Raw genomic sequence first — 27985 nt, 5'->3', positions numbered from 1 at the left:
GAACTGGCTTTCTTCTTGCCACTCTTCCATAAAGGCCAGATTTGTGCAGTGTATGATTGATTGTTGTCCTATGGACAGACTGTCCCACCTCAGCTGTAGATCTCTGCAGTTCATCCAGAGTGATCATGGGCCTCTTGGCTGCATCTCTGATCGGTCTTCTCCTTGTTTGAGATGAAAGTTTAGAGGGACGGTCGGGTCTTGGTAGATTTGCAGTGGTATGATACTCCTTCCATTTCAATATGGTCGCTTGCACAGTGCTCCTTGGGATGTTTAAAGTTTTTGAAATAATTTTGTAGCCAAATCCAGCTTTAAACGTCTCTGCAACAGTATCACGGTCCTGCCTGTTGTGTTCCCTGGTCTTCATGATGCTCTCTGTGCTTCATATAGAACCCTGAGACTATCACAGAGCAGGTGCATTTATACGGAGACTTGATTACACACAGGTGGATTATATTTATCATCATTAGGCATTTAGGACAACATTGGATCATTCAGAGATCCACAATGAACTTCTGGAGTGAGTTTGCTGCACTGAAAGTAAAGGGGCCGAATAATATTGCACGCCCCACTTTTCAGTTTTTGAATTTCCACAAAAATTTAAAATAACCAATAAATTTCGTTCAACTTCACAATTGTGTTCTACTTGTTGTTGATTCTTCACCAAGAATTTACATTTGGTATCTTTATGTTTGAAGCATGATATGTGAGAAAAGGTTGAAAAGTTCCAGGGGGCCGAATACTTTCGCAAGGCACTGTAAAAGTATTTAGATAGATAATATGGCATATAAAATGGTATTCTAAAGCCCAATTTTCCAGATTTTTTAAGATCTAAGCAAAAAAGTATATCAGCTTCATTTTATGAAAACACTGCTGTTCAAAGGGAACCTGTCATGTAAAAAAAACACTATTAGGGTATGTTCACACGTTCAGGATTTCCATCCTTTTTTTTTCAGGACAGTTTTTTTAAAAAACTGCAGCTCTTGGCAGAAAACGCAGGTCCTTTTTTTGGTCCTTTTTTTGTCCTTTTTTGATGCGTTTTTTGATGCGTTTTTTGATGCTTTTTTTATCCTTTTTTTATGCAGTTTTCTATGCAGAGACTGTGTGTTTCCTAGGAAGCTTTTTAGGGCTAAAATGGCTGAAAATACCCTAACCCTACCCCTAACCCTACTCCTAACCCTACCCCTAACCCTAACCCTACCCCTAACCCTACCCCTAACCCTAACCCTACCCCTAACCCTACCCCTAACCCTAACCCTACCCCTAACCCTACCCCTAACCCTAACCCTACCCCTAACCCTACCCCTAACCCTAACCCTAACCCTAACCCTAACCCTACCCCTACCCCTAACCCTACCCCTAACCCTACCCCTACCCATATTCTAACCTTAGTGAAAAAAAAAAAATTCTTAATTTTTTTATTGTCCCTACCAATGGGGGTGACAAAGTGGGGGGGGGTGTCATTTACTATTTTTTTATTTTGATCACTGAGATAGGTTATATCTCAGTGATCAAAATGCACTTTGGAGCGAATCTGCCGGCTGGCAGATTCGGCGGGCGCACTGCGCATGCGCCCGCCATTTTGCAAGATGGCGGCGCCCAGGGAGAAGACGGCCGGACGGACACCGGGACGCCGGGTAAGTATAAGGGGGGGAGATTAGGGCACGGGGGGGCATCGGAGCACTGGGGGGGGCATCGGAGCACGGGGGGGGGCATCGGAGCACGGGGGGGCGGGATCGGAGCACGGGGGGGCAGCCACACTCCGCCCACGCACTTCCGCCCGCTCCCCCGCACTTCCTGCTGCAGCGGTTCTGCACATCAAATCGCAGTAAAACCCGCAGATATATTTTTGATCTGCGGGTTTTACTGCGATTTTGACCTCACAATGGAGGTCTATGGGTGCAGAACCGCTGCGGTTCAGGAAAAAGAAGTGACATGCTCCTTCTTTTTTGCCGCAGCTATTCGAAATTACGGACCATGTGCACAGCAGTGACTGTTTTCCATAGGGTTACATTGTTATGTACCCTGCATGGAAAACTGCTGCGGAACCGCAGCGGCAATACCGCTGCGGTTCCGCAGTAAAAAACGCACTGTGTGAACATGGCCTTAACCTGCAGATATGGTGTTAATTTGCAGGTTAATAGTGTTCTGAAGCTGCACGTCGTCAGCACTGAGAGCCCTGTTGCCTGGAGGAAAATAACTTATTGCCTGGCAGCCTTGGGCCAGGAAGAATAAATTTAATTTCCTTCTGGCAGCGGAGCTCTCAGCACAGACGACAGGCAGCTTCAGAACCCTATCAATCTTCCGATTAATCCCATATCTGCAGGTCAATAGCATTTTTTTACATCGCAGGTTCCCTTTAAGATATATGAGAAGTGTTAGGTAAAATACTAACTCCTTAAACGTAATGTGCTGTTATAAAACTTGTATTCTGTACATGACACGTTACAGTCCATATAGTCTATCCCTGCACAGTGCTGCGTGCTTTACTGTTTATACACTATGTCACTGCACCGATGTCTAACAGACACATACATGATTATTTCATACTATTCCTACCACTTCTGGACTCTCTCAGGATTATTAGTCAGGTTTTTTTCCATTCTTGTTGATCTGAATTTTTCAAAAAGGCCTTGTGCCACATTTCATTCATGATTAAAAGAAAAGACACATAGAAAAGATTCCTAAATTTAAACAATGTAAATCTTAAGGCTACGTTCACATTGGCGTTCCGCCAATGTGCGTCGCTGTTGCGCCGGCGACGCAGCGGCGACGCAGCGGCGACGCGCCCCTATGTTTAACATAGGGGACGCGTGCGTTTTTTGGGTGGCGTTTTTTGACACTTGCGTCGTTTTCGACGCTAGCGTCGGACGCAAGAAAATGCAACAAGTTGCATTTTCTGTGCGTCCGATTTTGGTCAAAAAACGACGCACGCGTCGCAAAACGTGCGCGTTTTTGCGTGCGTTTGCGCGCGTTTTTGCGTGCGTCGCGCGTTGCGTCGCCGACGCAGGGCGGCGCAACGCTAGTGTGAACGTAGCCTTAAATAACAAACACAAAAACCTAGACAAGTGTGGACAGGTAACTAGGATGCAACACCATGGACAATGAGAATGCATTGGTAGTCAAGCAACACTATTTAATTGTCTAACAAAAATAACATTTAGCTATAGGTATATATATATGTATATACAAGTACACAAGATATTTTTGGTAATAACAATAAGACTAACACACTATATTATGACACTTACTACATTAAATGTGATACCTTATTCAGCATTCTATTTGCACATACTGTACTTATCAGAGGCGTAGCTAGAGCTTTTGCCGCCCGGGGCTGTTCCCGAGTTTGGCGCCCTCCCCCCCCATCCCCCCCCCAGCTCAATACACACAAAGGTTACCAAAAATGGTTTTCCTGTTTTGTAGAACTTAAACTGGGCCTAATGGTGTCACCCCCACATGCCACACCTGTGACTTAATACCACCACACCATGACCAGGCCACATAGTGACCGAATAATACTACATACAAGGGACAAATACCACCGCACCATTTCCAGACCACATATTACCACCACATAGTGACTGAATACTACAATACTGATCAGTAATAAAAAAAAACCACAATACTATCACCATAAGTGCCAGTATTCACAGGAGATCTGTACTTAGTATGCAGTGTCTGTGTAGAGGTAATACAGAGATCGCTGGTGACATTATACACAGGACCTCTATATAGTATACAGTGTATAGTGTCAGTGTATAGGTAACACTGACTCACCAGTGACGTCTCTAGGTGAAGTCCTTCATCTTTCATCCAGCACAGACCACCATCATTCCTTCCAGCCAGGACTCGTTTCTGCAGGAAATAACACAGTTATCTCGAGCTCCGCTTGCAGAACACATTACTTAATTTTTCACAACTTCTACATTACACCACATGAAGAAAAAAAGGTGATATAGTGTCACTCTGCACAGTAACAGGACCGCCCCCCCATTTAAAACAGTATACTCAAAAAATAAAATAAATACATCACTGCAGTAACAATATCCCTTAATTATCCCCTATGGTAATAATATTCCCCACCCTGGCCCCGTTTATCTCATTCCTGGCTCCAGCCATATGTTGTCGTATCCTGCCCTCATGAGTATCCATTCTACCCCATATGATCTCCCCATCCTGCCCCACCAGCCTCCATCGTATCCGTCCTGCCCCATGATCCAATCCTGCCCCGTGTCTCCAATCATGCCCCGTATCTACATTCTGCCCATGCCTCAAGTCCTGCCCCCAGTGTGTCCAGCATATTACCCCCATGTTGTCCAGCAATCTGCCCCAGTGTGTCCAGCACAGTGGCGTAGGAAGGGGGGTGCGGGGGGGGCGGTCCGCCCCGGGCGGCACAATGCTGGGGGCGGCCGGCGCTGCAGGAGAAGAAGATAAAAAAAAAAAAAAAAAGACGCCCCTTTAAATCTTCGGGCGGCGCCGTCCGCCGCCACGACCAGGGCCAGCTCCCCCCACCCCCGGGTCCCGCCCCCCGCTCTAATACTCACCTCTCCTGGTTCCTGCGGCTTCAGCGTCCTCTGACTCTGCGACGTCTCAGAGCAGAGGGCGCGATGACGTCACTACTGTGCGCGCCGCTCTGCCTCTCTGTCCTGAGCGTCGCAGAGCCGGAGAGACGCTGACTGCACCGGACCTTCCGCTGGGAACGGGAGAGGTGAGGATTTTACTTTTTTTTTTTTTCTTTATGTCTGACTGTCTGGGGCTGGGGCAATGCTGGAGACCATGGGGCAGATTGCTGGACACACTGGGGCAGTACTGGAGACCATGGGGCAGAATGCTGGACACACTGGGGCAATACAGGAGACCATGGGGCAGATTGCTGGACACACCGGGGCAATACAGGAGACTATGGGGCAGATTGCTGGACACACTGGGGCAATACAGGAGACCATGGGTCAGATTGCTGGACACACTGGGGCAATACAGGAGACCATGGGGCAGATTGCTGGACACACTGGGGCAATACAGGAGACTATGGGGCAGATTGCTGGACACACTGGGGCAATACTGGAGACCATGGGGCAGAATGCTGGACACACTGGGGCAATACAGGAGACTATGGGACAGAATGCTGGACACACTGAATACTGGAGACCATGGGGCAGATTTCAGAACACATTGAGGCAATGCTGGAGACCCTGGGGCAGACTTCTGGACATACTGGGGCAATACTGGAGACAATGGGGCAGATTGCTGGACACACCGGGGCAATACTGGAGACCATGGGGCAGAATGCTGGACACACTGGGGCAATACAGGAGACCATGGGGCAGATTGCTGGACACACTGGGGCAATACTGGAGACCCTGGGGCAGATTGCTGGACACACTGGGGCAATACTGGAGACCCTGGGGCAGATTTCTGGACAGATTGAGGCAATGCTGGAGACCCTGGGGCAGACTTCTGGACACACTGGGGCAATGCTGGACACTGGGGCAGATTGCTGGACACACTGGGGGTAATATACTGGACACACTGGGGCAATGCTGGACACTGGGGGTAATATGCTGGACACACTGGGGCAGACTGCTGGACACACTGGGGAAAGGCTGGACACTGGGGCAGATTGCTGGACACACTGAGGGCAGATTGCTGGACACACTGGGGGTAATATGCTGGACATACTGGGGCAGATTGCTGGACACACTGGGGGTAATATGCTGGACACACTGGGGCAGATTGCTGGACAACATGGGGGTAATATGCTGGACACACTGGGGCAGATTGCTGGACAACATGGGGGTAATATGCTGGACACACTGGGGGCAGGACTTGAGGCATGGGCAGAATGTAGATACGGGGCATGATTGGGGACACGGGGCAGGATTGGATCATGGGGCAGGACGGATACGATGGAGGCTGGTGGGGCAGGATGGGGAGATCATATGGGGTAGAATGGATACTCATGAGGGCAGGATACGACAACATATGGCTGGAGCCAGGAATGAGATAAACGGGGCCAGGGTGGGGAATATTATTACCATAGGGGATAATTAAGGGATATTGTTACTGCAGTGATGTATTTATTTTATTTTTTGAGTATACTGTTTTAAATGGGGGGGCGGTCCTGTTACTGTGCAGAGTGACACTATATCACCTTTTTTTCTTCATGTGGTGTAATGTAGAAGTTGTGAAAAATTAAGTAATGTGTTCTGCAAGCGGAGCTCGAGATAACTGTGTTATTTCCTGCAGAAACGAGTCCTGGCTGGAAGGAATGATGGTGGTCTGTGCTGGATGAAAGATGAAGGACTTCACCTAGAGACGTCACTGGTGAGTCAGTGTTACCTATACACTGACACTATACACTGTATACTATATAGAGGTCCTGTGTATAATGTCACCAGCGATCTCTGTATTACCTCTACACAGACACTGCATACTAAGTACAGATCTCCTGTGAATACTGGCACTTATGGTGATAGTATTGTGGTTTTTTTTTTATTACTGATCAGTATTGTAGTATTCAGTCACTATGTGGTGGTAATATGTGGTCTGGAAATGGTGCGGTGGTATTTGTCCCTTGTATGTAGTATTATTCGGTCACTATGTGGCCTGGTCATGGTGTGGTGGTATTAAGTCACAGGTGTGGCATGTGGGGGTGACACCATTAGGCCCAGTTTAAGTTCTACAAAACAGGAAAACCATTTTTGGTAACCTTTGTGTGTATTGAGCTGGGGGGGGATGGGGGGGGGCGCCAAACTCGGGAACAGCCCCGGGCGGCAAAAGCTCTAGCTACGCCTCTGGTCCAGCATATTACCCCCATGTTGTCCAGCAATCTGCCCCAGTGTGTCCAGCATATTACCCCCAGTGTGTCCAGCAATCTGCCCCAGTATGTCCAGCATATTACCCCAGTGTGTCCAGCAATCTGCCCTCAGTGTGTCCAGCAATCTGCCCTCAGTGTGTCCAGCAATCTGCCCCAGTGTCCAGCCTTTCCCCAGTGTGTCCAGCAGTCTGCCCCAGTGTGTCCAGCATATTACCCCCAGTGTCCAGCATTGCCCCAGTGTGTCCAGTATATTACCCCCAGTGTGTCCAGCAATCTGCCCCAGTGTCCAGCATTGCCTCAGTGTGTCCAGAAGTCTGCCCCAGGGTCTCCAGCATTGCCTCAATCTGTCCAGAAATCTGCCCCAGGGTCTCCAGTATTGCCCCAGTGTGTCCAGCAATCTGCCCCAGGGTCTCCAGTATTGCCCCAGTGTGTCCAGCAATCTGCCCCATGGTCTCCTGTATTGCCCCAGTGTGTTCAGCATTCTGCCCCATGGTCTCCAGTATTGCCCCGGTGTGTCCAGCAATCTGCCCCATTGTCTCCAGTATTGCCCCAGTATGTCCAGAAGTCTGCCCCAGGGTCTCCAGCATTGCCTCAATGTGTCCTGAAATCTGCCCCATGGTCTCCAGTATTCAGTGTGTCCAGCATTCTGCCCCATAGTCTCCTGTATTGCCCCAGTGTGTCCAGCATTCTGCCCCATGGTCTCCAGTATTGCCCCAGTGTGTCCAGCAATCTGCCCCATAGTCTCCTGTATTGCCCCAGTGTGTCCAGCAATCTGCCCCATGGTCTCCTGTATTGCCCCAGTGTGTCCAGCAATCTGACCCATGGTCTCCTGTATTGCCCCAGTGTGTCCAGCAATCTGCCCCATAGTCTCCTGTATTGCCCCGGTGTGTCCAGCAATCTGCCCCATGGTCTCCTGTATTGCCCCAGTGTGTCCAGCATTCTGCCCCATGGTCTCCAGTACTGCCCCAGTGTGTCCAGCAATCTGCCCCATGGTCTCCAGCATTGCCCCAGCCCCAGACAGTCAGACATAAAGAAAAAAAAAAAAAGTAAAATCCTCACCTCTCCCGTTCCCAGCGGAAGGTCCGGTGCAGTCAGCGTCTCTCCGGCTCTGCGACGCTCAGGACAGAGAGGCAGAGCGGCGCGCACAGTAGTGACGTCATCGCGCCCTCTGCTCTGAGACGTCGCAGAGTCAGAGGACGCTGAAGCCACAGGAACCAGGAGAGGTGAGTATTAGAGCGGGGGGCGGGACCCGGGGGTGGGGGGAGCTGGCCCTGGTCGTGGCGGCGGACGGCGCCGCCCGAAGATTTAAAGGGGCGTCTTTTTTTTTTTTTTTTTTTTTTATCTTCTTCTCCTGCAGCGCCGGCCGCCCCCAGCATTGTGCCGCCCGGGGCGGACCGCCCCCCCCGCACCCCCCTTCCTACGCCACTGGTACTTATTATTTAGCGGTTGGGGCGACTAATAAGGCTTAACTGGCATAACTCTCCATACTAGGACTGTCACCACTGTATGTATGCTTAGGCACCTCTGGTAATCACTCTGGCTCTAATGGGGGGTACTTCCGCTGGGCCACAAGTCCACCATATGTGAGTGACTTGGTACCCAGTGTGTTCCTCTTACTGGCTCCCTTCTTTCCCTGAAGCATGTCCCTGGCCCGCACCCTGTACCGTATGTGGATCGCCCCCACGTAAGGGCAATGTGGTACTCGGTACCGGGTCCTTCAGTTCCCTCAGCTGGGATGTCACGGTGGCCCGACCCGGACCGTGGCCCTATGAGGGGCACCCAATAAAAGGGGTTAGAGTTTGTAGATAATGGTAGTGTTCGTAACGCCACCTGTGGTATTCGGTCAGGGTGACCGACGCTGCTTAGGGGTCCGCTGCGGTGATGGAATGGCAGCTAGATGGTATACCTTCCCACAGGTGAAGTATATCCCCAGGGCTTCCCAGAAGTGTAGATGGTGATGGTGGGTGGTGCAAGGCGCGGTGAATAACGAGGACACAATGCGTGCAGTCTCTTTACCTTTACTGAAGGCTTCAGCATCCACCGTCCAGAGTGCCGGATGACAGGGTAGGCAGAGTCCGGCCGGTCTGATGGCAATTCCAGAGTCCCCTTATCCAGGTGGAAATCAGTAGCCTTCCCCTTGCGCACAGTAACGTAGTAGGTCCCTACGTGCATTAGCTCCCATAGGGATAGATGGATAGGACAAACCCGTATGACGGTGGTGGCCTGAGGCAATTTTATAAGGACCTAGTGTCACCCCTCCTCCGCGTTGCCACCTTGTCTGCTTAGGTTCTTAGGTCAGGCAGGCAACTTGGAATCGACTGTCCTGCCGGTCTCTGAAGTAAAGCGTAGAGTCTATTACTCCCTCTGTGTTCCGGCTACCGGATCTGCGCTCAGTGGGAGGCAGCCTGCTTCTAGCTGGTCTCCCACTGGTGTTTTACTCCTGTTGCTACGACTTCGGTGCTCACTCACTACGTCACACTTCCTTTCTTGTCCTTTCTTAGGAGGCTGCCGCATGGGTTGCAGGCGCAGCTCCGTGTCCTTCTTTCCTTCCTGGGCCGAGCCCAGTCGGCTCCTCTCCTCTCCCTCTGACTATCTCCTTCTCCCTCCAGTCAGAACTGCCTCCAACTCCAACTGAACTCACTTCCTAACCAAACCCCCAGTTTTACCCACGTGTGAGGAGTGGCCTAATAGATAGAACCTTTTGCTCCCCCTGGTGGCCGGCATGTGAAGTGTGTGTGTGGCTGTGATACCTGACAGGGTGAACTCCTTTGGTGCCATCAGACGTAACATCGCTCCCCAGGTGGAAGAACGACATTACTGCAACGACCAGGACTCTGGGGCGCTGCATATGTATATGTTGGAAGTCACATCCTAATTCACTCAGGACTTCTCATTAGCACAACAGACGTTCTGTTCTGTCCAAAGATCAGGGTGCAACCTTTAGTGCTTGACATGTGGAGTCTAGATGTTGAGTCTTGACTGGCAAAGTCCGGACATTGGGTCTTGACCGGCGAAGTCTAGACTTCGGTGCTTGACCAATGACGTCTCTCCTACTCTGGTATCCAACATCAAATGGCTATCTGATAGCTCCACTCCAAGGATGCTCAAAAGCTTGTTACACTGCTCATGTGACCTCCACTTCTCACATCCTGGTGACAACTGAGTTCCTGCTTCAAGCTCTTCCCTCCGGGAATATTCTCCCCATCTTTCAGTTCCTGTCTTTTGGTTCAACCAACAGATGTGAAGTGTGTGTGTGGCTGTGATACCTGGCAGGGTGAACTCCTTTGGTGCCACCAGACGTAACATCACTCCCCCAGGTGGAAGAACGACATTACTGCAACGACCAGGACTCTGGGGCGCTGCACTGCCCCCCCCCCCCCCCCCCCCCCGTTACATCCAGCACTCCCGGGCTGGGAAAAGAACACAACAATTACAGGTTAGCAAAAGATATGCAAAATTTTTGATATGCTTTAAACAAATAGATTAACAGTGCTTCCCTTTATGGGAGGTGAGAACACTTGAACGTTGCAAACCAAAACATATTCACATTATGCATATTATAAAAGGGAACAATTACTAACTTACTATGAAATACAATTACCCATACAGTTATTCTATCTTACTAAGTGCAAGTACCCTCTAAGGGTATACTATCATTAACCCTTAATGTGCAATTTTAACCTTTTCTTTATTCTTCTTCTTAACATGCAGGACTATCTGTCTAGCCCTACAGGTCTACTGCATTTTTCTTCCTAAAACCTTACTTTTATTTAAAGGACGTCATTAACATTCTATCACTATCTAGATACATATTAACAGCTATGTAAACATTATTAAGGTGCAACAACCGAACATTCCCTTTAAGAGAGAAACTAGTCTTTTCTGAGGTAGTGCAAACAATCAACAATTCAGTTACAAACTTTTAAGACTATAGAAACTTTCACGTCATCATCAGGAACAGTGTCTTCGCAAAGTCTTCTTGCTTGTAAAACCAGTAGAGAGCACCCTTAAGAAGGTGCAAACTATTTACAGAGGACAGATCGGGAACCATTGACCGTCCATGAATCCAATGTTCCTTTAAAACCATGGTGAACTGGAACAAGATAGGGATCCCGGGTAAACTAAGGGATCCCTTTAAGAATTAACCCTGAACGGGTTCAAAGCAGCAAAGAAAGAACAGTTAACTATATACATTTTTTCAGGTTTTCGAGGTTTATTGAAGTTCTGAGGGCATTTGCATCCAGGGACCGGTACGGTATCTGGTAACCTTTGGCCTCGAACAATCCGTGTATATGTCCTCGTCCGCGTTGATTCCATGAATCAGTTGCTCTGGCACGGTCAGGTCAGGGGCTTCAAATGCGGTCTGCAGGGTATTCACCGCATCAGCTTGTGCGGTCACGTCTTGCGTAGTTGCGAGGGTGATCAAGTCAGGCTGCCAGGCATCGGGTGACAACATTAAGGGGGCACTTTTTCTCACTTCTCGTGCACGCCAACCGTCATCTTTCCAATAGCGGTTGTACGTGACTATGTCTCCCTTTTGTGCCTCGTAAGCAGCACAGTCGGTTCCAACGGGAGATGATCTTTCGTGGTCGGTGGCGGGGGCCCTGATTGGTGGCTCTATCTCTTGTATATTCCCCGTCCCAGTCTGGTGGGGTGAGACCACCACTACCCCACATCGCACCGGAAGCACAGGGGACAGGTCAGATGCGGGGTGGCGAGCGACCGCCGGGATCAGCCCGGTCTCGGGGGTGCCGGTATCCTTCATACCTGTACTGGCCATGGTCCCCACGGCACCGAGCCGCTCCGCCGTCCGAGATGTGGCAACCATTAATGGCACAGACGATGGCTCCGCTTGGATGATCTCCCGGGATAGGGTGGACCTCGTCACCCGCGGTGCCGTAAAGCCGTGGTGCTGTGACAGTCGATGCAACTGTTCCACCCATAGCTGCACGAAGTCGATCTCCTCTAGCGGTGGCATGTCCGAATAGTCCTCCTCCGACAACTTGAGGCCGCAAGAAGGCAAGTCGCTCTCTCCCAGGTCCCCGCTGGTAGCCATCTCTGCTCTGGGATCTTCGCTCGTTCTCGCATGCTGCTCCTCCATTTTCTGGGGTTTGAGCTCCTGCATTTCTGGGCTCATCATCCTGCAGCCGTAGTCGGAGAGGGTGGTTGCTACTTTTGGCGCCGCTTTTGCGGTCTCCTCCCATGGCACGCCCTCCTTCCTCTCCAGCGCTCCTCGTGGCGCGGCAATGGCGGCGATTTTGGCTGGAATCTTTGCGGTAAATCGCAATACACAGTTCTTTCAGCAGAAACAGTTCAAACGCAATTCTGGCACAGTTCTAAGGCACACATGACCTGATTTTTCAGGCTTAAGTAGATCCTGTTCGTGACGCCAAGATTTGGATCGCCCCCACGTAAGGGCAATGGGGTAGTCAGTACCGGGTCGTTCAGTTCCCTCAGCTGGGATGTCACAGTGGCCCCACCCCGACCGTGGCCCTATGAAGGACGCCCAATAAAAGGGGTTAGAGTTTGTAGATAATGGTAGTGTTCGTGATGCCACCTGTGGTATTCGGTCAGGGTGACCGACGCTGCTTAGGGGTCCGCTGCGGTGATGGAATGGTAGCTAGATGGTATACCTTCCCACAGGTGAAGTATATCCCCAGGGCTTCCCAGAAGTGTAGATGGTGATGGTTGGTGGTGCAAGGCGCGGTGAATAACGAGGACACAATGGGTGCAGTCTCTTTACCTTTACTGAAGGCTTCAGCATCCACCGTCCAGAGTGCCGGATGACAGGGTAGGCAGAGTCCAGCCGGTCTGATGGCAATTCCAGAGTCCCCTTATCCAGGTGGAAATCAGTAGCCTTCCCCTTGCGCACAGTAACGTACTAGGTCCCTACATGCATTAGCTCCCATAGGGTCCTCACTCTTGTTACTCTCTGTCCCCCAGATGGATAGGACAAACCCGTATGACAGTGGTGGCCTGAGGCTATTTTATAGGGACCCTAGTGTCGCCCCTCCTCCGCGTTGCCACCTTGTCTGCTTAGGTTCTTAGGTCGGGCAGCCAACTTGGAATCGACTGTCCTGCCGGTCTCTGAAGTAAAGCGTAGAGTCTATTACTCCCTCGGTGTTCCGGCTACCGGATCTGCGCTCAGTGGGAGCGGATGGTATCCCACTGGTGTTTTACTCCTGTTGCTACGACTTCGGTGCTCACTCACTACGTCACACTTCCTTTCTTGTCCTTTCTTAGGAGGCTGCCGCATGGGTTGCAGGCGCAGCTCCGTGTCCTTCTTTCCTTCCTTGGCCGAGCCCAGTCTGCTCCTCTCCTCTCCCTCTGACTATCTCCTTCTCCCTCCAGTCAGAACTGCCTCCAACTCCAACTGAACTCACTTCCTAACCAAACCCCCAGTTTTACCCAAGTGTGAGGAGAGGCCTAATAGATAGAACCTTTTGCTCCCCCTGGTGGCCGGCATGTGAAGTGTGTGTGTGGCTGTGATACCTGACAGGGTGAACTCCTTTGGTGCCATCAGACGTAACATCGCTCCCCCAGGTGGAAGAACGACATTACTGCAACGACCAGGACTCTGGGGCGCTGCATATGTATGTGTTGGAAGTCACATCCTAATTCACTCAGGACTTCTCATTAGCACAACAGACGTTCTGTTCTGTCCAAAGATCAGGGTGCAACCTTTAGTGCTTGACATGTGGAGTCTAGATGTTGAGTCTTGACTGGCAAAGTCCGGACATTGGGTCTTGACCGGCGAAGTCTAGACTTCGGTGCTTGACCAACGACGTCTCTCCTACTCTGGTATCCAACATCAAATGGCTATCCGATAGCTCCACTCCAAGGATGCTCAAAAGCTTGTTACACTGCTCATGTGACCTCCCCTTCTCACATCCTGGTGACAACTGAGTTCCTGCTTCAAGCTCTTCCTTCCGGGAATATTCTCCCCATCTTTCAGTTCCTGTCTTTTGGTTCAACCAAAAGATGGCATTTGGTTGTGACTGCTGTGGAATGTTGACTAATTTTATCTTTCCCTTCCCACACTCTTACACAAGAATATAAAAAGGTAAGCAATAACTATATGCAGTAAAGTGCCATGTGCAGAGTCACCCGGGTAAATTGGCTCATAGTAAAAGCATTGTATGGGAATGAGGACCATCGTTGGGTCTTTTGTTACTGCATTATTTATTATCTGTACATGTACATTGCTGCTTTGTTCTTTACTGAATACTACATCATTTTAGGGGTAGTGTCCATTCATACTTATCTAAGGTATCCATCATATATACATGGCTCTACTGGTTATCATGATGGTCATATATGTTGTCATCCAGTGCCAATTACCTAGAAAGCAGGTTCTGGTGCAATTGGCCAATTTGAAATGTTTTTATTTGTGTTGACTAGGTTTTTGAGTTTGTTGGCTAATTAAGATTTCCATTGTTTAAACTTAGGAAGTGCAAAACATCTTTTATATGTGTTTTCCTCTTTTTTTTTGGATTACATATTCTGGCTAGAACTCCATTAATACACAGGTGGTGCCCATTACATTGTTACTTTTTGACATTTCCTACATGAGGCACATAGGAAAACACAACTGAATAGCTTGACCTCACGTCACCACTCTCTGTGTGAGGAAGTCTTCACGCAGCGAGCGGTGCTGTAAGTCAGGTCACTGGGGGTTCATCAGGTTTGAACTTCAGTGAACTTTCTCATAGCAGCTCAGCGCTTGAGTATAACTATGCTTTTTTATTTTTATTTCAAATGAAAGAGTCTGTGTTTTTCTTTCAAATCAAGGATTTTATTCTGGCTGTGTATTTTTTACAATCTAACTATGGGGTTAGTAATGGGAGCGTGTTATAAATGTTTCTCCATTTCTAACCCTTTAGCTTGATGGCTGCTACCAGTAGAAATCAACCCCACAAATATTAACCCACTTGCCACTATTGCCACCACACCAGGGCAAATGGAAAGAGTGAGGCTAATCGCTCCTGCAGTATCTAGCGCTGAACCTGCTGTGAGAAAGTCACTGATGTTCAAACTAGATGAAGCTTGGTGACCTCACTTATGGCACTGCTAGCTGCATGAGAACTTTCTCATGGCAGCACAGCATTAGACACCGCATGAGCGATTACACTCCTGTCAGTGTGTTCCGGCTGATTGCGAGGGAGGTCACTGATTTGAATGCTCTTCAACTCATCTGGATTGTCGTGGGGCAGTATGAATTATCTTCATATCAGACAGGTGAGGGATATGGTTGTCTATTACTTTCTGTTTTTCCAGGGGATATGGACATCAGAGGATATTTCAAATAATGCAGACGGTGTTTCTCTTTCAATTAAAGTATTTTATTCTGGCTGTGTCTTTTTTACAATCTAACTATGGGGTTAGTAATAGCCCCAGTTAGTAGGGGCATGCAAAACACCCAATGCTCGGGGTGCCAAACCCGAACAGTAACACAAACTTCCTGGAGACGTCCACATTCGGGGTCTGTGCCTGAACACTAGGTGTTCGGTAAGAACCCCAAACTTTACTATTCGGTAAGGACCCCAAACTTTGCTGTTCGGGTAATCTAACACACTGTTTGGTGACCACTATTTTCTCAATATTAATTTCCCTATACATGTTACACCATTAGCAGATACAGACAATAAAGGGCCCCGCCGCCAGTTCAAGAACTTTATATAGGCCATTTAGAGTCCGATAGCTCATCATAATGCAGAATTCCACCTGCTTTGTAAGTGGAAATGGTTCCCCATACCTCTTTGGCCACTATATGGCTGCACAGGTTGCATCAATGATATGTCTGCCCCTGTGTTAGGGTACAGTCACACTATCAGTATTTGGTCAGTATTTCACATCAGTATTTGTTAGCTGAAACCCGGAGTGGGTCAAAAATACAGACTTGGTGACGTGTTTCTGTTATAGCTTTCTCCTCTATTTGTTCCACTCCTGGTTTTGGCTTACAAATACTGATGTAAAATACTGACCACATACTGATAGTATGACCGTAGCCTTAGGCTAGGTTCATATTGTATTAAGTACATACCGTTTAACGGATCCGTTAAACGCATGTACAGAAATGAGCCAAATTTGTTGAAAATTTGGCTTCACGTTAACGGTAGCTTGCGTTAAATCACGTGACTGTGTTTATGTCATTCTGATGTCCGTTCGTGAAACATCCGTTTGTCTGCGTTTGTCACTGTCAATAAAGTTGTTCTCTTTTTTTTTCTCCTTTTGTCAGCGTCGGGTGTGGGTGCATACACATTCTCCATTTTGAAAGCATCGAGTGAACTTCTGCTAGCAAGATGTTTGTGTCTGAGCTTGTTAGATTTCGCTTGATGCAGTTGCGACTTCGGCAGAGAAAGCGTAGTTCTCAAAGGAGATATTGGATCCATGAAGTGAATTTATTACGGAATACATATGGTGCCTTTCACACCCTGTATGTTCAGCTTCGGGATCATCACTTTAAATTTCAACTATATCTTCGGATGTCAATTCAGACCTTGAATGTTCTGCTCTCGCATGTGAAGGATGAGATACATCATCAGCGCAGCACTTTCTGTGATAGCATTTGTGCGGAGCAACGTTTAGTGGTGAGTCTGAGGTAATTATCCTTTTTTTTAACATTCTTCTATTGACAAAGACAAGATGTAATTTATCGTGGGCCATAATTATGTACATTTTGGCAATTGTCTCATTCCATTTTAACTTGCCTTTTTGTTAGTTGTCCTTTAAAATCATAGCAATATGTTCATAGTGCTATTTTTTTTTTGGCTACAGGAGAATCTTTTGCGTCACTGCATTTTCAATTAAGACTGGGGAAATCAACCATTTGCCAACTGGTTTGTGAAACTTCTGATGCCATTTGGAACAACTTGCAACCACTTGTGCTACCAACCCCGACAGCGGAAATGTGGCTAGCGATTTCCAAACATTTTGAGGATGTGGCTAATTTCCCCAATTGCATTGGTGCCGTGGATGGCAAGCACATTCAGATTCAGAAACCAGCGCATAGTGGATCCCTATACTATAACTACAAAAAATAATTTTCTATTGTATTGATGGCTATTGTGGATGCTAGATACCGTTTTGTTGCTGTGGATATAGGTGCATTTGGACGGACGAACGATTCCAGAGTCTTCAAAGACTCCAACATGGGGAAATGTTTGTACAGCAACACTTCAACATACCCTCAGCACGGCCTCTTCCAGGGACCGAAGGCCCAAGTTTGCCCTATGTTTTAGTTGGGGATGAGGCGTTCCAACTCGGACGCAATCTCCTAAAGCCAGACTCAAGCCGTAGTCTAAACTCCACAAGACGCATTTTTAATTATCACTTGAGCGGGCAAGACGTTATGTGGAGTGTGCCTTTGGTATTTTGACCTTAAAATGGCGTATCTTACTAACTTGCATGCAACTGCAACCTGAAAATGTGGACCGTGTAGTGAAGGCATGCATCTGTCTGCACAATTTTGTTTCCAGACATGAACCCCTATGGGATCTCATATGTTAAAATGTCTACCAACAATGAGGTTGGAATGTTTTCAAAAGATTTGTAGTAAACTGTTACTATAAAAGTTCGTATTCTTGAATGACTTGAACTTTTTAGAATAGATAAAGTTATATAAACTAAAAAAAAAAAGAGAATTGCCCCACACATTTCACCAATATCAACAGGCTTCAACATTTTCACACGTGTATGTCTTGCCATGGAACAAGACCTTCATGTGTGAAGTAATTAGCAAATTGATCACGAATCCTCATTATTTCATCTGTAGACCGAACAGCAGTCGAATCTATGCTCATGAGGTTCGAATCACAGTCATCGGGGTCAACCACCTGGGATGAACAAAAACATACACAAAAAACTTGGGTACCCTAAAATTTAACAAACAAATTTTAAACGCAGTAATTGCTAAAGTTTGTTGAAAGTTTTAACAGTAATTACAGACTGTGATATTGTGTGGGCGTATTGTCTGCCCAACTGTACGATGGACTGCTACATTGACTCTGCTGTTCCATACTCGGTTCACCCTGGCTTCTGTATTGTTTGAATGCCGTCATGTCCATGGTTCTTGGTCTCAAGGAAGTGGGTTCCTGAGGGGCCAAAAATTCATCGACTAGGTCATGCAATCTTTGCCTAAACATCATATTTCTGTGCGGCGGTATGTTTTGGAGTACAGGCACATATGACAAAAGCAGGAGCTTTCACTCATTGGTTGCATATACAGATTCACGGCATTGCAAGTCTGTAATTTCGCGCCTTAGATCTCTGTGTTCACTACGACACAGATCCTCTACCCGTTGGAGTCCATGTACAATAATGGCATCGACTTCATCTTTTCTAGATGCTCGCTTGCGTCCGCGCTGTGCTTGCAAACGGGCACTGACAACAGAAGCCACAGTACTTCTCTCCACAGATCGTGGCTCGCTCAGGCCAGACACATCTTCAGCGCCCGTCTGCTGGCTTGTTTCCAGTTGACATGGCTCCGGTTCCTCTGCCACTTGAGGTGCAGCGGTACTGCATATCGTTCTATAGCAAAAAAATAAAAATATGTTAATGATTTTAATTTATACTAGTTCGTCTCTCACACCGAAGCTTTTTACTTACTAGCACTGTGACAACGTTTTTTGTAGAAACAGCAATTGCTCATAATGCGCATAAGGGGTGACTCGTTTGCCACCAGATCCACTGGGGGTGTTTTGGCTGTTGCGGAAGTCCCATACAAACCGATCTCTAATAGATCTCCACCGGGTATGGACAGCCTCGGCTTTAAAGTAAAAAAATAAAAAAATGAAAAAATTCTTTGATAGCTTGCAATCTTTACATTTTGCAAGTTAAGTTCATCAATATTTACCAATTTTTTACTTAGAGGATGCCGACTTCTCCATATATCGTGGGTCCAAATGGCATATGATTTTATCCCACAACTTCCTGTTTTTTAATTATATCGTGGTGGGAGCTGTCACTTTGGTCCCATATGGACGGATTGGCTTCCAGTAGAGTGTTAAGAGTCCCGTTCTCTATGTCAACCACAATGTTCCTTTTTTTTTTTGGTGGGCTGCTTGGACTATGTAAACACAAAACGTTATATTACAATGTATACGTTCATTTTGGGTTGTATATAACAGTATGTCATTGGAAAAAATACATTTTATTATTCAGTTTATCCTAAATTTTTAAAACACTTTTAACTTTTCAGAAATTATTTTGCAATGCTTAATTTGGTTGCTTGTCCTTGTAGGGTTTTGTTTATGTTATGATATGTATGTAGTTTTTTAACCAGGGTTTTAGACGTTGTTAGATATATGTTTCTTGTATTATGTTTGATTAGTAGGTTAGATTTTTTATTTAAAAAAAAAAAGGAAACAATTTTTTTGTTTTTTTGGGGTAAAAAAGGAACATTTATAGCGTGATATTTACCGCTTCTAGGTGAGGCGACGACAGATGGTGAGGCTGTTTTTTTTTTTTTTGTGTCCATGTTCAACAACCTATGGTGTAGTAAAAAAAAAAAATTACAATTCTTGTATCAATTAATTTATGGGTGAAATACACAAAATGTGTGGCATGTACCTTCGTAACTTTTTGCAGTTTTTTTGGGGGGGCCTAGCAGGTTCGGGCTCAGAAGATTCCTATTTGCAATAAAAACATGATGACACGTGATTACCTCAATACACTGGAGTGATACTCAACATTATTGTGGCTTTTTAAAGTGAAAGCATACCGATTGGGAGGAGAACACCGCAGACACACTGCTGCTGCTGCTTCCCTCACTATCCGACATCTGTGTACAAACAAAACAATACATTTTTAGTACACACACATCCGACGGGCACTACACACTCAAATGATGTATACAGAGATATATAATACATAGAATTGTACTGACATTGCCTCTGATCGCTTGCAAGACACACACACTGTGCTGCTGGTGTGTTCACAATGTGTTGCAGAGTCTCTCCTCCTATGGCTGAAAAAATGGCTGAAATCATGTTTCCTGTCACATGACCACATGGACTACCCTCATTAACGCAATTCAAACGTATGGTTTTATTTGGAAATTTTGCATGACTTGTGTCTGGCTGCGTTTGCAATAGCCTTCAATGGCAGAATTGACACTTCCGTTACTCTTGCGTTACCTTGATCGGACCCGAAAACGCTGCAAGCCACGTTCGAAGGTCAGTCATAAAAAAAGGAATGTGGCAAACGCATGCCAATTTTGACATGCGTCACGATGCGTCATACAATGCAAGTCTATGGGTGCATTACAATGTCCGTTGCATTGCGTTTTCACTACTTAATAACGTGTCCGTTAGACGGACTCCCCTAGCGCAATGTGAACCTAGCTTTACCCTCTTCATACCAAAACCTATGTTCTGTAGCTTTGATCTACTTGCTGGCTGGAGATCTTTACCCTTAAAGACACATTAGTTAACCAGGGATTTCTCATTTTTGCCTTCATAGAAAGATTTGGAGAAGGAAACTAAACTAATTTATGCTCAAAGACAGAAAATGTAGGTCCCCTGTATAGATAAGATAAAATCTAAACCAGACGTTTGCGAGATCCTAATGGTACCGTTACACTAAATGATTTACCAACGATCACGACCAGCGATACGACCTGGCCGTGATCGTTGGTAAGTCGTTGTGTGGTCGCTGGGGAGCTGTCACACAGACAGCTCTCTCCAGCGACCAACGATCCGGGGAAAGACTTCGTCATCGTTGAAACTGTCTTCAACGATGCCGAAGTCCCCGGGTAACCAGGGTAAACATCGGTTACTAAGTGCAGGGCCGCGCTTAGTAACCCGATATTTACCCTGGTTACCATTGTAAAAGTAAAAATAAAAAAACAGTACATACTTACATTCCAATGTCTGTCATGTTCCCCGGCGTCAGCTTCCCTGCACTGTGTCAGCGCTGGCCGGCCGTAAAGTAGAGCACAGTGGTGACATCACCGCTCTGCTTTACGGCCGGCGTTTACACAGTGCAGGGAAGCTGACGCCGGGGGACGTGACAGACATCGGAATGTATGTACTGTTTTTTTTTTTTTACTTTTACAATGGTAACCAGGGTAAATATCGGGTTACTAAGTGCGGCCCTGCACTTAGTAACCCGATGTTTACCCTGGTTACAGGTGAACACATCGCTAGATCGGCGTGACACACGCCGATCTAGCAATGACAGCGGGGTGATCAGCGACCAAAAAAAGGTCCTGATCATTCCCCACGACCAACGATCACTCAGCAGGTGCCTGATCATTGGTCGCTGTCACACATAAAGATATCGTTAGCGGGATCGTTGCTACATCACAAAAAAGCATGACGTTGCAACGATATCCTTAACGATATCGTTATATGTGAAGGTACCTTTAGGAATCATACTGCCAACAGTAGACTTCTGTCGCAATTCACTGGCCTTGAAAGAAAGCAAAGCCATTCAGACATTACATTTCCAGGCTTCTGGTTGAAATGGCCTCTTTCAGAAACTAACTTTCTACACTATTGTAGACTTTGCTCAAACAGTTTGACACTTGTGTTCCTTTAGTGTCTGCAGCAAATAGACTACTGAGAATGGGGAAGACATCTTCAAGTAAGCCTTCAGAAATACCTGACTTTCCCATAAGATCTCTGGATTACTCCTGTTCATATAAGGACCCTACTAACCAAGTCTAGTCATGAACTCCCATTTTAATTTTGCTGGTCTTGGTTTACATTTTGGTGGACTATGTAGACGTCCTTGTTAGTGAAGGTCCATGATTTTGGTCCAATGTAGGGACTACTTGGTGACAATAGCTTTCAGATGTATGTGTTTAGGGTACTTTAAATTGTATTAGAGTTATTTACTGGCATGCCACAGTTTTGCTATAATTAATGTCATGCTTACATTTTTGTGCAAAACTAGAATTTAAAAAATCCAAACCTCAAACTATGAGGCTGTACATTTTAATTCTGGGCTGATCCCTCCTTCTGTGGACCCTGCTGGATCTTCGTTACTTGGGTAGGAAAATAACATCTCATGCTAGAAACATTTTGAAAACAAAGAAGTGGACCAGAACCAATTAGCAAATTGTGTAGGAAAGACAAATTAGTTTTAAGATGACCATGAAAGATGGGAGAACTCCATGCCCTTCTACCACAATTCAAGGACTGAGAATGTATCTTTAAAAATAGTTATCTAAGAGGCTGCTCAGTAATTGATCTGTTGCTACATGTATATAATATGTACTGGGATGTTACACCGGGTACAGATTGTTGGGTTTAAAAAGTTGTTCAAACGACTGGTCGTGATACTCTGGGGCCATCAGGTAAGGTCACTGGAACTGCTCACGTGAATGGTGGTAATGTCAAAAGTCTGACCATCACTTCCAAACAGAAATCAGGTGTGAACTAAGAGTAGCCATTTCCATGTATAGCCAACAAATAAAGTAGCACTCTGTAGCGCTATAGTATGCAAACATGAAATAATGAAATTTGAGTTGCATTACTGCACTGGAAAATCTGAAAAATTGAGACTACTTAGCGCATAAATTGGCCAATTCATGTGTACCCGGCAAACCACGATAAGGCGATTTGTGGCTTACGGGTACACATGAATTGGCCAGTTTATGCACTAAGTATTCTACATTTTTAAAATTTTCTAGTGCAATAATGCAATTCAAATTTGATATATTTGATGTGAATGATGGTGTTCTTGCTCATCAGCAGGAAAATGGGTTAGGCCCAAGAACAGCTTGGCATTGCTGGAAAGATGTATGTGGTGGCAATAATGCATGGTGAAAAGGATATTCTAGGAGGAGCTATCAAGAGCAAAAGAAAGGGAAAATTTCTGCCAATATAGGGAAAGCATTTGGAGCTGCAGTGGGTTTGAGAGGTCTGCTCCATCTGGGAGGCTTATGACGTGCTGGAAGTTTGTGCTGGCTTGTACATCAGAAGTGGTGGCGGACTGGAGACTGGAAGACTGGAAACAGATTGCGTGCTGCGGATTAGTGGTGGTATGGAAACCATGGGCTTAATACAGAGCATGAGAGGTGCATTGTGTAGATCCATTTGTAAAAGGTGAGAATGCCTTGGGCTAGTGTGGAGGGATCAGTGGGTGCTCTTGTCCACTGGCCCAAGATGGCATGGATCAGGGCTCATCCCACTGAACGCCTGCACTCCTTCTATCATGGGCAGAATACTACTCGCACAACACGCTTTACGGCCGGCCGGCGCTCACAGTCAGTGCGGGAAGGTGACGGCGAGGGGACTGACACCGGAATGTAAGTATGTACTGTTTTTTTTTTTTTTACATTTACACTGGTAACCAGGGTAAATATCAGGTTACTAAGCGCGGCCCTGCTCTTAGTAACCCGATGTTTACCCTGGTTACCAGTGAAGACATCGCTGAATCGGCGTCACACACGCCGATTCAGCGATGTCTGCGGGAGATCCAGCGACGAAATAAAGTTCTTGCCTTTCTGCTCCGACCAACGATGTCACAGCAGGATCCAGATCGCTGCTGCGTGTCAAACACAACGATATCGCTATCCAGGACGCTGCAACGGATCGCTAGCGATATCGTTGTTAAGTTGTTCAGTGTGAAGGTACCTTAAAACAGCATAGCTTTACAATACTTTTTTGAACCCTAAACAGGCAATAACATATAGACCAATCTCAACATCCAGGTTTATACAAACTATAGTCTGTGTTTCTTGATCAACCAAAGAAAAACACATAAATTCAAAAGTCAACATAAAGATAATAGCCTATGTCTCCTGGCCTACTGAAAATAGACATCTGGATAATTAAGATTAAATGCTCTGTCACATCACAGCTAGGGAGAGTTATCAGCTGAAATTTGGTGGGAGAGCGATTAGCTGTTGAGGCCTTTGTGAAGGGCAGGCTCCAGGTTTTCTTGGGTACAGGCAAAAGAGTCTCAGTGTGCCCTTTAACACATACCACGAGATATCACAGAGCTCAGACGCAGAGGGGGAATGATAGGAGAGGGCATATCAGCTGACGCTCCCTTTCTCATCATTGCTTTCAACTTTATTGGCATCCAGGATGCCGACTCACAGGCTCCATAGCAAGCCAGTGTCCCTGACAGAGAGTGGGCCCCACTTTTGTCCAGGACCACTGCACTTGCATGGGTGCGCCGGGTGGTGACGCCGACTTACTGTGGCAACCACCAAGTGTATAGTAGCCTCTTTTTAGGCTGACCTGGTGAGGTGGATCCATGAAGCCGCAGGTCAGGGTGCACACACGGACCCTGGGCACTAGCACTGTAGAATATCAGACATATGGTATGATAAGGACTTGGAAAACTGGCAACGTGAACAGCAGACAAACTGGCAATGCAGGACACACTGGAAGCCACAGAAGCAGAAGGTCTGAAGCAGGAAGATGGCAGGTGTGAAGCAGGCACACAAGTGTAGGTAATGCAAACAGTCTCCAATAACAGCTCAAGATGTTAACAGCAGGTAGTGGAATAAACGGCAGCAGCTGCAGGTAATACAGACAGACTTCAATAATAGTTCAAGAAGCAAAGGGCAAGAGATGAGTTAACCTGCTGCTGGAGTGATGAACAGTTCATAGAAATCTGAAGAGACAACAGGAACCGAGGAGCATGATCAGGTCGAACACACGTCTGTAGGACACCGTTCTGGTTTAATGTTTAGAAATAAGGATGTGTCCAAAAGGGTCTGACAAGGCCTAGGGAGTTGGTGTGATGGATGCACACCTGACCACTTGAAAAACCTGATGAGGAGCACAGCAGAGAGAAGCAACCATAAGGAAGCAGGCAGGGGCGTAACTACAACAGGTGCAGGGGTTGCAAGCCCTGGAGCCTAGGGGGGCCCTAAAAGTCCCTTTGGCCTATAGAAAAAAACTATTGCTATTAAAGATTTAAAATATTTGGGGGCCCCATTGAAGCTTTCGCATCAGGGCCCATGAGTTTCAAGTTACGCCACTGGAAGTAGGGGAAGGTCTGCCAAACCAAGATAAGTGAGTCATACCTCTTAAAGTGACCACAATAATTGAGCTTTCTGCGCCACTGTATAGGAACAAGTGTTGAATTGTTTACATTGACATTGGTCTGTTATTGCCTTTTTTAAGAGTAACAAAAAACAATCCCAGCATGATATAAACATGTAATGAACATTGTTTATCTGATGAAGCAATGTCTGCAAGACTATTTTTTCCACAGCAAAAGAGGTAATGAAATTAACATATCAAGGAAAAGCTCTTTAGGCAAGGTTCTTTGTAATTAATCAGGCATCAGGTTTTCGCCTGCACTCCTTCTATCATGGGCAGAATACTACTCGGACAACACGGAGTGGGAGTTAAGGTACCGTCACATTTAGCGACGCTGCAGCGATCTAGACAACGATGCCGATCGCTGTAGCGTCGCTGTGTGGTCGCTGGAGAGCTGTCACACAGACAGCTCTCCAGCGACCAACGATGCCGAGGTCCCCAGGTAACCAGGGTAAACATCAGGTTACTAAGCGCAGGGCCGCGCTTAGTAACCCGATGGTTACCCTGGTTACCAGTGTAAATGTAAAAAAAAAAAAACACTACATACTTACATTCCGAAAATCCGATAAAAAAATGTACACAAGAACAAAGTATAAAAAATACAAATTTTATTAAAGAAAAAACACAAAAAACAGTAACATACAAAACAACAAAATACTAAACCTGGTAGGTGTCACAGAGTGGGAAACCAAAAACGGCGCAGGAACCCACCATACTCAATAAAGATTAGTGATTCTTTTTGATATCATGCTTACAGACCTACCATGTGCACCATTTTGGTCCATTTAGTTTTCTGTGAAGTGCCTCTTTATTGAGTATGGTGGGTTCCTGCGCCGTTTTTGGTTTCCCACTCTGTGACACCTACCAGGTTTAGTATTTTGTTGTTTTGTATGTTACTGTTTTTTGTGTTTTTTCTTTAATAAAATTTGTATTTTTTATACTTTGTTCTTGTGTACATTTTTTTATCGGATTTTCATATTTTTCTGTACTGAACAGTTATTGTGTCCATCTAATGGGTAAAATAGGATTAGAACTAGGTTATTATCATGGTTTAATTAGATCTTTATTTGGTATGTGTATACCCCTATTTTTATTGACCCGATTCCTTCTGTTTTCATACTTATATTCCGGTGTCTGTCGCGTCCCCCGGCATTCTGCTTCCCTGCACTGTGTAAGCGCCAGCCGTAAAGCAGAGCGGTGACGTCACTGATGTGCTTTACGGCCGGCCGGCGCTCACAGTCAGTGCGGGAAGCAGAACGCCGGGGGACGCGAGCAGCACAAGGTAAAGACAGAGACCACAGATGTGTCACTTACTTTACTGGGTATAGTAGTTTGTGATAGAGTCACAGTTTTCACTGCTGCATTTCGGATGTCCTAAAAGTTTAAAGTTTAAATTTATTTTCATCCGTGCAATAAACTTTTTAATCCAAGTTTATCTGAATTCTTTTTGATCCAATGATAGATGGTTATATAATGAGATTTAGGAATTACAATTATTATTTGCTTGGGGAAGGGAAAATCATTTATTGACAGTCCTCTATATCATATTGGATAATGAAGCAGTTTTAGGTGCTGAACTAAGCTTTCTAGATCAGGAAGACAATCCTTTAACAGAAAATAATTCACAGAACAAGATTCGTAATCAGACCAGTAATGCAGTCATGTGCAAAAGTGGAAGTACACTTTCACTGTGATTAAGCAAAGTGCTTCCTTTCAATGTATCATTAAACTCCCTTGTCCATCAAAGCAAAGATCAGACAAACATATCATTAAAACTGATCTATGGACCACTCTCGGTGGAGACTTTTTTCCTGTAAACAGTACTTTCTTTTTCCCCAGTCAATTGCATTGGCAAAACTATCAACCTATCAATTAAATAGGTAACAATCTCTCATCAAATAAGAGCCATCTTTTATATCACAAAGGCCACTTTTTGCAACTTAATTTTTGCACAAGTAAAACATAATAAATATGTGCACCTAGCAACTAGGACATCTGTCATGAAACTAGTTTCCCATATAGATAGTTGCTCAATCAACTATAACTGAGGATGAGCCCAGCCTGTCACTCAGACACCATAGGGAGAAGCGATCTAGAATAAACCAATGGAACTAAGAACCTGTAACTAGTCATCTAACAAATATCAAAAGTTTATATAAAATGAGAAATATTGTGATTAACATAACAAGAAAATAATTATGTAAATTTTTAAAAATGGACAATTGTCTTATTTCAACCATATTAACTATGTAAGTAAGACAGTTATGGAAGGAAAGCCCATTAAATGGGTTTGTCCCACGAACAAAGTACACTAACTCTTTCACGGCATTTGACATACCTATACGTCATGGTCAGATAGGGGTTCCCGACTGATGATGTATAGGTATGTCATGGCGATCGTGCGCAGCACAGGGGCTATACCCATGCAAATGCCACCAGGAGCTTAGCTTACGTTACAGCCAAGCCCTGGATCTCACCGGCAGGAGCATTGCTTGCACCGTTCCCAGTTGTTTAACCCCTATCGACTGCAACATTTAGGCAGCTGGGAGAGGCTCCCTCTTTCATCCAACATCCGATCCATGCCCAGCAATGTCATCATGAGGGCCCGATCATTGTCATCGCAACCCAAGCTCTTCATGATGACCCACGGGTCTTCCACCTATGTCAAGCCTGTTAGACCATGCTGAGAAAATGGTTTAAGAGGCTTCTGTTAGTGTAAAACTGACAGATATAAAGCATTGCAATGCATTATACCAGCAATCCATAGAGGAACTAAGTAAAAAAGTTAAAAAAAAAAGTAAAAATATAATCACAAAATAATAAAAAAATGAAAAATATTATTCCAATAAATATGTATTTTTATGTAAAAACAAAAATAAACAAAAAAGTACATATATTTGGTATTGCCGCGACTGGAATGACCTGATCTACAAAACTGTCACACTAGTTAACCCCATCAGTGAACACCAAAAATAGAATTAGAAACAAAGCGAAAATATATGCGTTTTCATCATAGCACTGAACAAAAAGTGAAATAAAAAGATAAATGTAAATAAAAATGGTATAGCTGAAAACGACATCTTGTTCAGCAAAAAAAACAACCATACAGCTCTATCAGTGGAAAAACAAAAAAGCTATAGCTCTCAGAATAAAGTGATGC

General features: G+C 45.7%; 1 long non-coding RNA gene across 1 annotated transcript in view; it reads left to right on the top strand.

The window, feature by feature from the left end:
* LOC138672763 (uncharacterized) overlaps positions 1-17561 on the top strand; it is a 136173-nt gene extending 118612 nt beyond the window's left edge. Inside the window, exons 2-3 of the long non-coding RNA XR_011319772.1 lie at positions 16056-16418; positions 16595-17561. This is a non-coding gene — a long non-coding RNA (uncharacterized lncRNA). The remainder of the gene's footprint in view (positions 1-16055; positions 16419-16594) is intronic.
* Positions 17562-27985: the final 10424 nt, after the last annotated feature.

The sequence above is a fragment of the Ranitomeya imitator genome, chromosome 3, assembly GCF_032444005.1.
Source record: "Ranitomeya imitator isolate aRanImi1 chromosome 3, aRanImi1.pri, whole genome shotgun sequence".
NCBI lineage: Eukaryota > Metazoa > Chordata > Amphibia > Anura > Dendrobatidae > Ranitomeya > Ranitomeya imitator.
This window is presented reverse-complemented; position numbering and strand designations above follow the sequence as displayed.